This window comes from Leucoraja erinacea, chromosome 3 (genome assembly GCF_028641065.1).
Source record: "Leucoraja erinacea ecotype New England chromosome 3, Leri_hhj_1, whole genome shotgun sequence".
In the NCBI taxonomy this organism is placed as follows: Eukaryota; Metazoa; Chordata; class Chondrichthyes; order Rajiformes; family Rajidae; genus Leucoraja; species Leucoraja erinaceus.
Window position 1 is genome coordinate 110,852,145 of NC_073379.1, and position 7,181 is coordinate 110,859,325.

At 50.6% G+C, this 7,181-nt stretch overlaps 1 pseudogene; it reads right to left on the reverse strand.

Annotated features, from left to right (window-relative positions):
* Nucleotides 1–707: 707 nt before the first annotated feature.
* Nucleotides 708–879, reverse strand: LOC129695967 (U2 spliceosomal RNA; annotated as a pseudogene).
* Nucleotides 880–7,181: the final 6,302 nt, after the last annotated feature.

Consider the following 7,181-nt stretch of genomic DNA (forward strand, 5'->3'; position numbering starts at 1 on the left):
ATCATGGGATGCTGTATTACCAGGCTCTGGCCCATCAGGGTCCTGCCTACTCTTTTTTATAGAGTTAGAGATCTCTAGGGTCCCGCACGGGGTACCCCTGTGGGGCTTAACTGCTGCCCACTTGTCTTTTGTTCTGCGGACCCCTCTTGCAAGTCAACCCAGAACTGACCCACAGTGCTCCCCTCTGATGGGGTAGAAGCATTGTGCAGCCCTCAAAGAGGTACTGCTGTGGGTTTATCACGTTGGAGCAAGGCTCCATACACCGCTTCTTCCCGCTCCAGCCCTCTCGGGCGCTGGTTGCCGGTGGTTTTATGCAAAGTCGGACCCTTCTCAGTCCACTACCTTGTTTGATTTGTTTCTAGCCTACCGCTCGGCCGCATGGATCTGGCCGGTGCGGGGCCGACATCGGGCACAGCTGATCCCACTACGGTTGATCCAAGTGCCGCTGGCTGCTGCTGGCTGCCCCCTGTTCCACGGTCCTCCTTCTCCAGCTTGTCCTTCCTTCCGTGGAGTGGATATGGCTGGTGTGGAGGATAACTGGCACAGCTGATTCCATCTATTCCTTTAACCCGGCTCCAACGCTCTCAGCGCTCCTGGCTGCTCCTTTATCTTAGACCTGTGGGACCCACCCCCGTACTGACGGTACTGGTCCCTTGCGGTCGTTGCAGCCGGTCAACCCCACTCTAATGCCCTCAATTCTGGGCACTCCTACTTATATGGTCCTTAGCTAAGGAACATATAAGACATTAAAACTGATGATAACAGCTATTATAGATTTTATTTAATATATGGTCCCTAGATAAGGGACGTATCAGATATTAAACTGATAAGAACAGATACTACACCTGGTCACTCACATACTGGTCCCTTGTAGTAGATTGCAGCCAGTCAACTGCCAAGTCCTTTGCTGCTGAAAATGAATTTTCTCACCGTGCTGGAGCGAAGTTGGGCACAGGTGTTTTCCTCCTCCGGGAATCGATGTGCCCATGCTGCTCCTGCCGTTGCCAGCTCCTGCCGTTAAACCCCCTTTTCACGGTGCGACTTGACGCAAGAGGTAACCAGAGTTTGACATCGTGGGAACCTCGTGCGGTAACAATACGGCATTCGTGGACCACCGTGGCGCTAACGGCAGGTAATCGTGTACCTTGGGTACTCGGGAGAAAATTCAAACATGTTTGAATTTGTCCAAGAGTGTCTTGTGCACTTGTGGTTGAGCATTGCAACATTTTATGAACGAAGTGTCCCGTGCGATATCGGTAGTAACTCTTGCGGTCACCGTGGGAACTCCTGCCAACGGTGAACCCGGAAGTTGGATAGAGTGAATCCAGCCAGTTTGCTATTTACATACAAATCTAATAAAACTAGCTAAGCATTTCATTAATGTCAGTGTGTCTCTTTTTGTCTGAAAGATGGGGGTGTCTTCATTTACTGGCGGTGGGTGTCTGTCACTGAAACAGGCAGGTAAGATTTCGCATCCACCTTGTGTGTGCGTCTCTCTCTCTCTCTCCCTCCCTCTCACACAGGCGTGAATGGATGAACTCCGCGGGCCAGACAGCATTTACGGAGAGAGAGGGAGGGAGAGAGAGAGAGAGAGAGAGAGAGAGCGAGGCAGTCCTGGTCAGGCGTTTGAAGATAGACACCAGTTGCTTGGAGCAACTCAGCGGGACAGGCAGCATCTCTGGAGAGAAGGAACGTAAATGCTGCCTGGCCCGCGGAGTTCCTCCATTCATGCCTGTGTGAGAGTGAGGGAGGGAGAGTGTGAAGAAGGCTCTCGACCCGAAACGCCACCCGTTCCTTCTCTCCAGAGATGCTGCCTGTCCCGCTGAGTTGCTCCAAGCAACTGGTGTCTATCTTCAAAGGACTGACCAGGACTGTCTCTCTCTCTCTCTCTCTCTCCCTCCCTCCCTCTCACACAGGCATGACTGGAGGAACTCCGCGGGACAGGCAGCATCTACGGAGAGAAATGAACAGCGACCCATTCTTCAGGCTGCCTCTGTCTCTCTCCCCCCCCCCCCCCTCACCCCAACTCCCACCCACACACGCGAATGCTGGAGAAACTCAGCGGGTGCAGCAGCATCTATGGAACGAAGGAAATAGACAACGTTCCGCTGAGTTTCTCCAGCATTCGCGTGTGTGGGTGGGAGTTGGGGTGAGGGGGGGGGGGGGGGGGAGAGAGACATAAGGCAGCCTGAAGAATGGGTCGCTGTTCATTTCTCTCCGTAGATGCTGCCTGTCCCGCGGAGTTCATCCATTCATGCCTGTGTGAGAGAGAGAGAGAGAGAGAGAGAGAGAGAGAGAGAGAGAGAGAGAGAGAGAGAGAGAGAGAGAGAGAGAGAGAGAGAGAGAGAGAGAGAGAGAGCAAGAGCAGGTCAGTCCTTTGAAGATAGACACCAGTTGCTTGGAGCAACTCAGCGGGACAGGCAGCATCTCTGGAGAGAAGGAACGTAAATGCTGCCTGGCCCGCGGAGTTCCTCCATTCATGCCTGTGTGTGAGAGAGGGAGAGAGAGAGAGAGAGAGAGAGGCAGTCCTGGTCAGTCCTTTGAAGATAGACACCAGTTGCTTGGAGCAACTCAGCGGGACAGGCAGCATCTCTGGAGAGAAGGAACGGGTGGCGTTTCGGGCTGAAAGTTTCTTCAGACTGAAAGTTTCACCTCCCAGTAGATCATAAAATAACACAATAATCACGGTCAATGTGAGATACAGTCTTTATTCATATTTGACAAAATAAAAAGACGACTTCTTGCACATATTGAGAGAAGGTGCATCACACCAAACAACATTTGTCTAAAAACACAAATTATTCTTCAGCTCATTAAAGAGCTCGGGTGAAAAAAACGAATAGAGTGTGTGACAACAAAGTAACATCATTTGTGCCACGTGATTAACTACACTACAGTCCACGATGTTCATTCGGGAAAGATCGGGAGACGGACAAGTCACTCGCACAAATGACAGAATTGCCGAGTACCGTGGGAACTCTTTACTCTACCCCCGTTATATCGTGTGATATCGTACTAGACCACGACCACTCCACTCTGGCTACATCTTGCGTCAAGTCGCCCCGTGTAAACTAGCCATTACAGCTCCTGCCGTTGCCAGCTCCTGCCGCAACCTGCGCTCCTGCAGCTGTCAGTGTCACTGCTGCTGCCCGTACTCCTGCAGCTGCCCGCAACTCCTGCAGCTGCCCGTGCTCCTGCTGCTGCCGACTGCCGCTGCTGCCGCTCCTCCGCGGTTCTCCCGCCGGCCTTCTGCAGCTTACATGGACCCGGTCCATGTCTGCACCTAGAAGGTAAGTTGAAGGAAACGCAGGGTCTCTTACCTGCTGTTCCCGACTTTCCTTCTCCCGCCGGTGACTGTCGTTCCCTGTGTCGGGTTCGAGCCGCTTGGACCGACCCCGGTGTTCACGGGCCTGGTCCTTCGCGGCAGTTCCGCAGCATGTAACCCCGGCTGTTCCTATAGATCCCCTGGCCCTTACCTTGTGAAGAAGGTTTTCAGCCCGAACGTCCCGTTCCGACTCCATAAGTGCCGCTGCACTCGCTGAGCGTTTCGAGCCCCGGTACCGCTGGTCCGAGCTGTCTGTCCCGCAGCCTCTGTGCTGGCTGCTAGCGACTGGTCCCAAGTCAGTCTCATTTGAGACTGGCATACGGACCTCTTTACTTTGCTTCCCGCCCGGCCGAGAGGTGAATTTTGCCGGTGCGGGAGCAAAGTCGGGCTCAGGTTGTTCCCCTCCAGGGAAACTCGTGCTGTTGCTGCTGCTGGCTGCTCGCCCTCCACGGGTCTCCCCGCCGGCTTTCCGCAGCCACCTAAAAGTAAGTAGTAAAAGAGGGAAAACGCAGAGTCGCTTACCTGCTGTTCCCGACTTTCAAATTCTCCCGCTTGGGGAACGCCGTTCCCCTCTGTGTGACTCTTGCAATGCGTGTAGCGATATGACACGCATGCGTGGAAGCGGGGTTCTTCACGAAGTCACTCACGTGACTCCGAAGTAAAATTGTACACCATACTCCAGAAGTGCCTTGTACAATTTTAACATTACATCCCAACTTCTATAGGGTCAGGGTTAGGTGATTATTTTGGAATTCAGTTCATTGTTGCATGATGGAGTATGACCTGTGATTACTAACCCTGGACCATTCACTTTTTTCCTCTTCCACAATCTCGATCTCTGTTCTGGAATAACTTTATCATATTTCTGAAGCTTGCGGCAAATTTAAGTATTTATTGAATGCGACCTTATGACTTCCATCAGAATTTGGCCAGATGTGCCACGGAACTAAACAAAAAAACGGCCCCTGCGGGCTGCGGAGAACAGAGGCAGACCCAAAGGGCCATTACAAACATAGAAACATAGAAACATAGAAAGTAGGTGCAGGAGTAGACCATTCGGTCCTGATCCAGCAGCTCCATTCAACATGATCATGGCTGATCATCCAGAATCGGTGTCCCGTTACTGCTTTCTCCCCATATCCCTTGATTCCAATATCCCAAAGAGCTCTATATCTAAGGTACACAAAATTGCTGGAGAAACTCACCGGGTGCAGCAGCATCTATGGAGCGAAGAAAATAGGCAACGTTTCAGGCCGAAACCCTTCTTCAGACTGATGGGGGGGGTGGGAGGGGAGAAGGAAGGAAAAAGGGGAGGAGGAGGAGCCCGAGGGCTGGGGGATGGGAGGAGACAGCTCGAGGGTTAAGGAAGGGGAGGAGACAGCAAGGGCTAGCAAAATTGGGAGGATTCAACGTTCATGCCATCAGGATGCAAGCAACCCAGGCGGAATATGAGGTGCTGTTCCTCCAATTTCCGGTGTTGCTCACTCTGGCCATGGAGGAGTCCCAGGACAGAGAGGTCGGATTGGGAATGGGAGGGGGAGTTGAAGTGCTGAGCCACCGGGAGGTCAGGTTGGTTATTGCGGACTGAGCGGAGGTGTTCAGCGAAACGATCGCCCAACCTACGCTTAGTCTCCCCGATGTAAATCAGCTGACACCTAGAGCAGCGGATGCAGTAGATGAGGTTGGAGGAGATGCAGGTGAACCTTTGTCGCATTAACTCTCTCTTGAAAACTCTATATCTATATCTCTAAAACTCTAGAGCTCTATATCTAACTCTCTCTTGAAAACATCCAGTGAATTGGCCTCCACTGCCTACTGTGGCAGAGAATTCCAAACGCCATCGGGTCACTGAGAACAAAGGGCTGACCCAGTGGCCGCAGCAAGCAAACACCCGGCAGGCCATGTCCAGTGACCACAGGTCTGATTGGCAGCTACGAAGAAGGACCTTGCGAGACGCTGCCTGTTGGGGAAGCTCAGAAGCCGCTGACCAGAGAGTGGAGGAGGAGGGAGCCGCTGGTGACCACGGATCCGAGGAGTGGGACAGCCTCCAGTGCCTGCAAGTTCAGCTGCACGATGTGCCCCATGGGACACAGAGGCAGTCGGGCCAGCAGTGGGACGTTGGAAGAGGCCCTGCAGCATCTTGGGGCTCGCCTGGATCGCGGTGCTCCAGTATATCCAGCATGTAGACCGGACTTGGGACTTTTTATTTTGTAAGGCCATAAGTTCATGAGTGATAGAAACATAGAAACATAGAAAATAGGTGCAGGAGTAGGCCATTTGGCCCTTCGAGCCTGCACCGCCATTCAATATGACCATGGCTGTTCATCCATCTCAGTATCCTGTACCTGCCTTCTCTCCATACCCCCTGATCCCTTTAGCCACAAGGGCCACATCTAACTCCCTCTTAAATATAGCCAATGAACTGTGGCCTCAACTACCTTCTGTGGCAGAGAATTCCAGAGATTCACCACTCTCTGTGTGAAATTTTTTTTTCTCATCTCGGTCCTAAAAGATTTCCCCCTTATCCTTAAACTGTGACCCCTAGTTCTGGATAGGAGTAGAATTAAGCCATTCGGCCCATCGTCTACTTCGCCTTTCAATCATGGATGATCTATCCATACTTCCTAACCTCATTATTTTAGTTTAGTTTAGAGGTACAATGTCAAAATAGGCCCCTCGACCCACTGGGTCCGTGCCGACCAGCGATCCCCTCATATTAACACCATCCTACACACACTAGGGTCAAGTTTTACATTTACCAAGCCAATTAAGCTACATATCTGTCGGTCTTTGGAATGTGGGAGCAAACCAAAGAAAACCCACGCAGGTCACGGGGAGGATGTACAAACTCTGTACAGACAGCCTACAGTCGGGATCGAACCCGGGTCTCTTGCATTCGCTGTAAGGCAGTAACTCTACCGCTGTGCCACTGTGACCGCCCTAATTTTAGAGACTTGTTTTACGGATTTAGAGACTTCTTCGTTTTAGAGATTTGAATGGTAAGCTTCTTGATTCTCCCTGTTGGTCTTGGTAACACGAGTGGAAGTTTAGCAGAAACTCCATGTACACTGCTCGCCATCATCAATCATCCTCAGCACTGATTTACAGTTCTCTACTTCCCAGTAGAAATGGCTATACTTATCAGGTAAAATTCACATCATCCTAAATCATAAATCTCCTTACCGAAGCAAAAAAAGAAAAATATCCCGCTTGGGGAAAACATAGCGCTGCGGTTTTAGAAGACCAATCCAAAATATCACTAGTAACACTGTGGAATCAAAACCCCTCGCTCCTTTTGGGATGTTGATTGTTTCCACTTTAGCAGTCTTGGGAGCCACAAAGACATCAGTGACACCAAAGCCGAGTTTAAGTTGACGCTTCGAAGCTGCAGGTGATGAAAATATTTTAATAATTAAATTTAAAAGCTGGCTGCAGAGATAGGAGGATCAAGGTGAATTGCGTTGAAGGCAACACAACTCGATGAATGGAACTGGCTGGAGGCTGCCATCCGGGTTTGAAGATGAATGGGACATGACAGAAATATGTTCCAAAATATTATTTAAAATGAACGACGACTGCAAACATTTTTATGTCATGCTTTTATGTAATAAAGTACTGCGAGGAACTTCAGAGAACAATAAGTCCAATGGGGATACTAGATTAGAAGAGGACAAGCTTCAAAGAGATAGTGGTAAAACGTGTTTAGAAAGGGATATTGATAACTGAGCATGGACAATGGTCGTGCAGCAGTTAAAGTTGGAGTTTAATAGAATCAATGAACATAGAAACATAGAAATTAGGTGCAGGAGTAGGCCATTCGGCCCTTCGAGCCTGCACCGCCATTCACTATTATCAT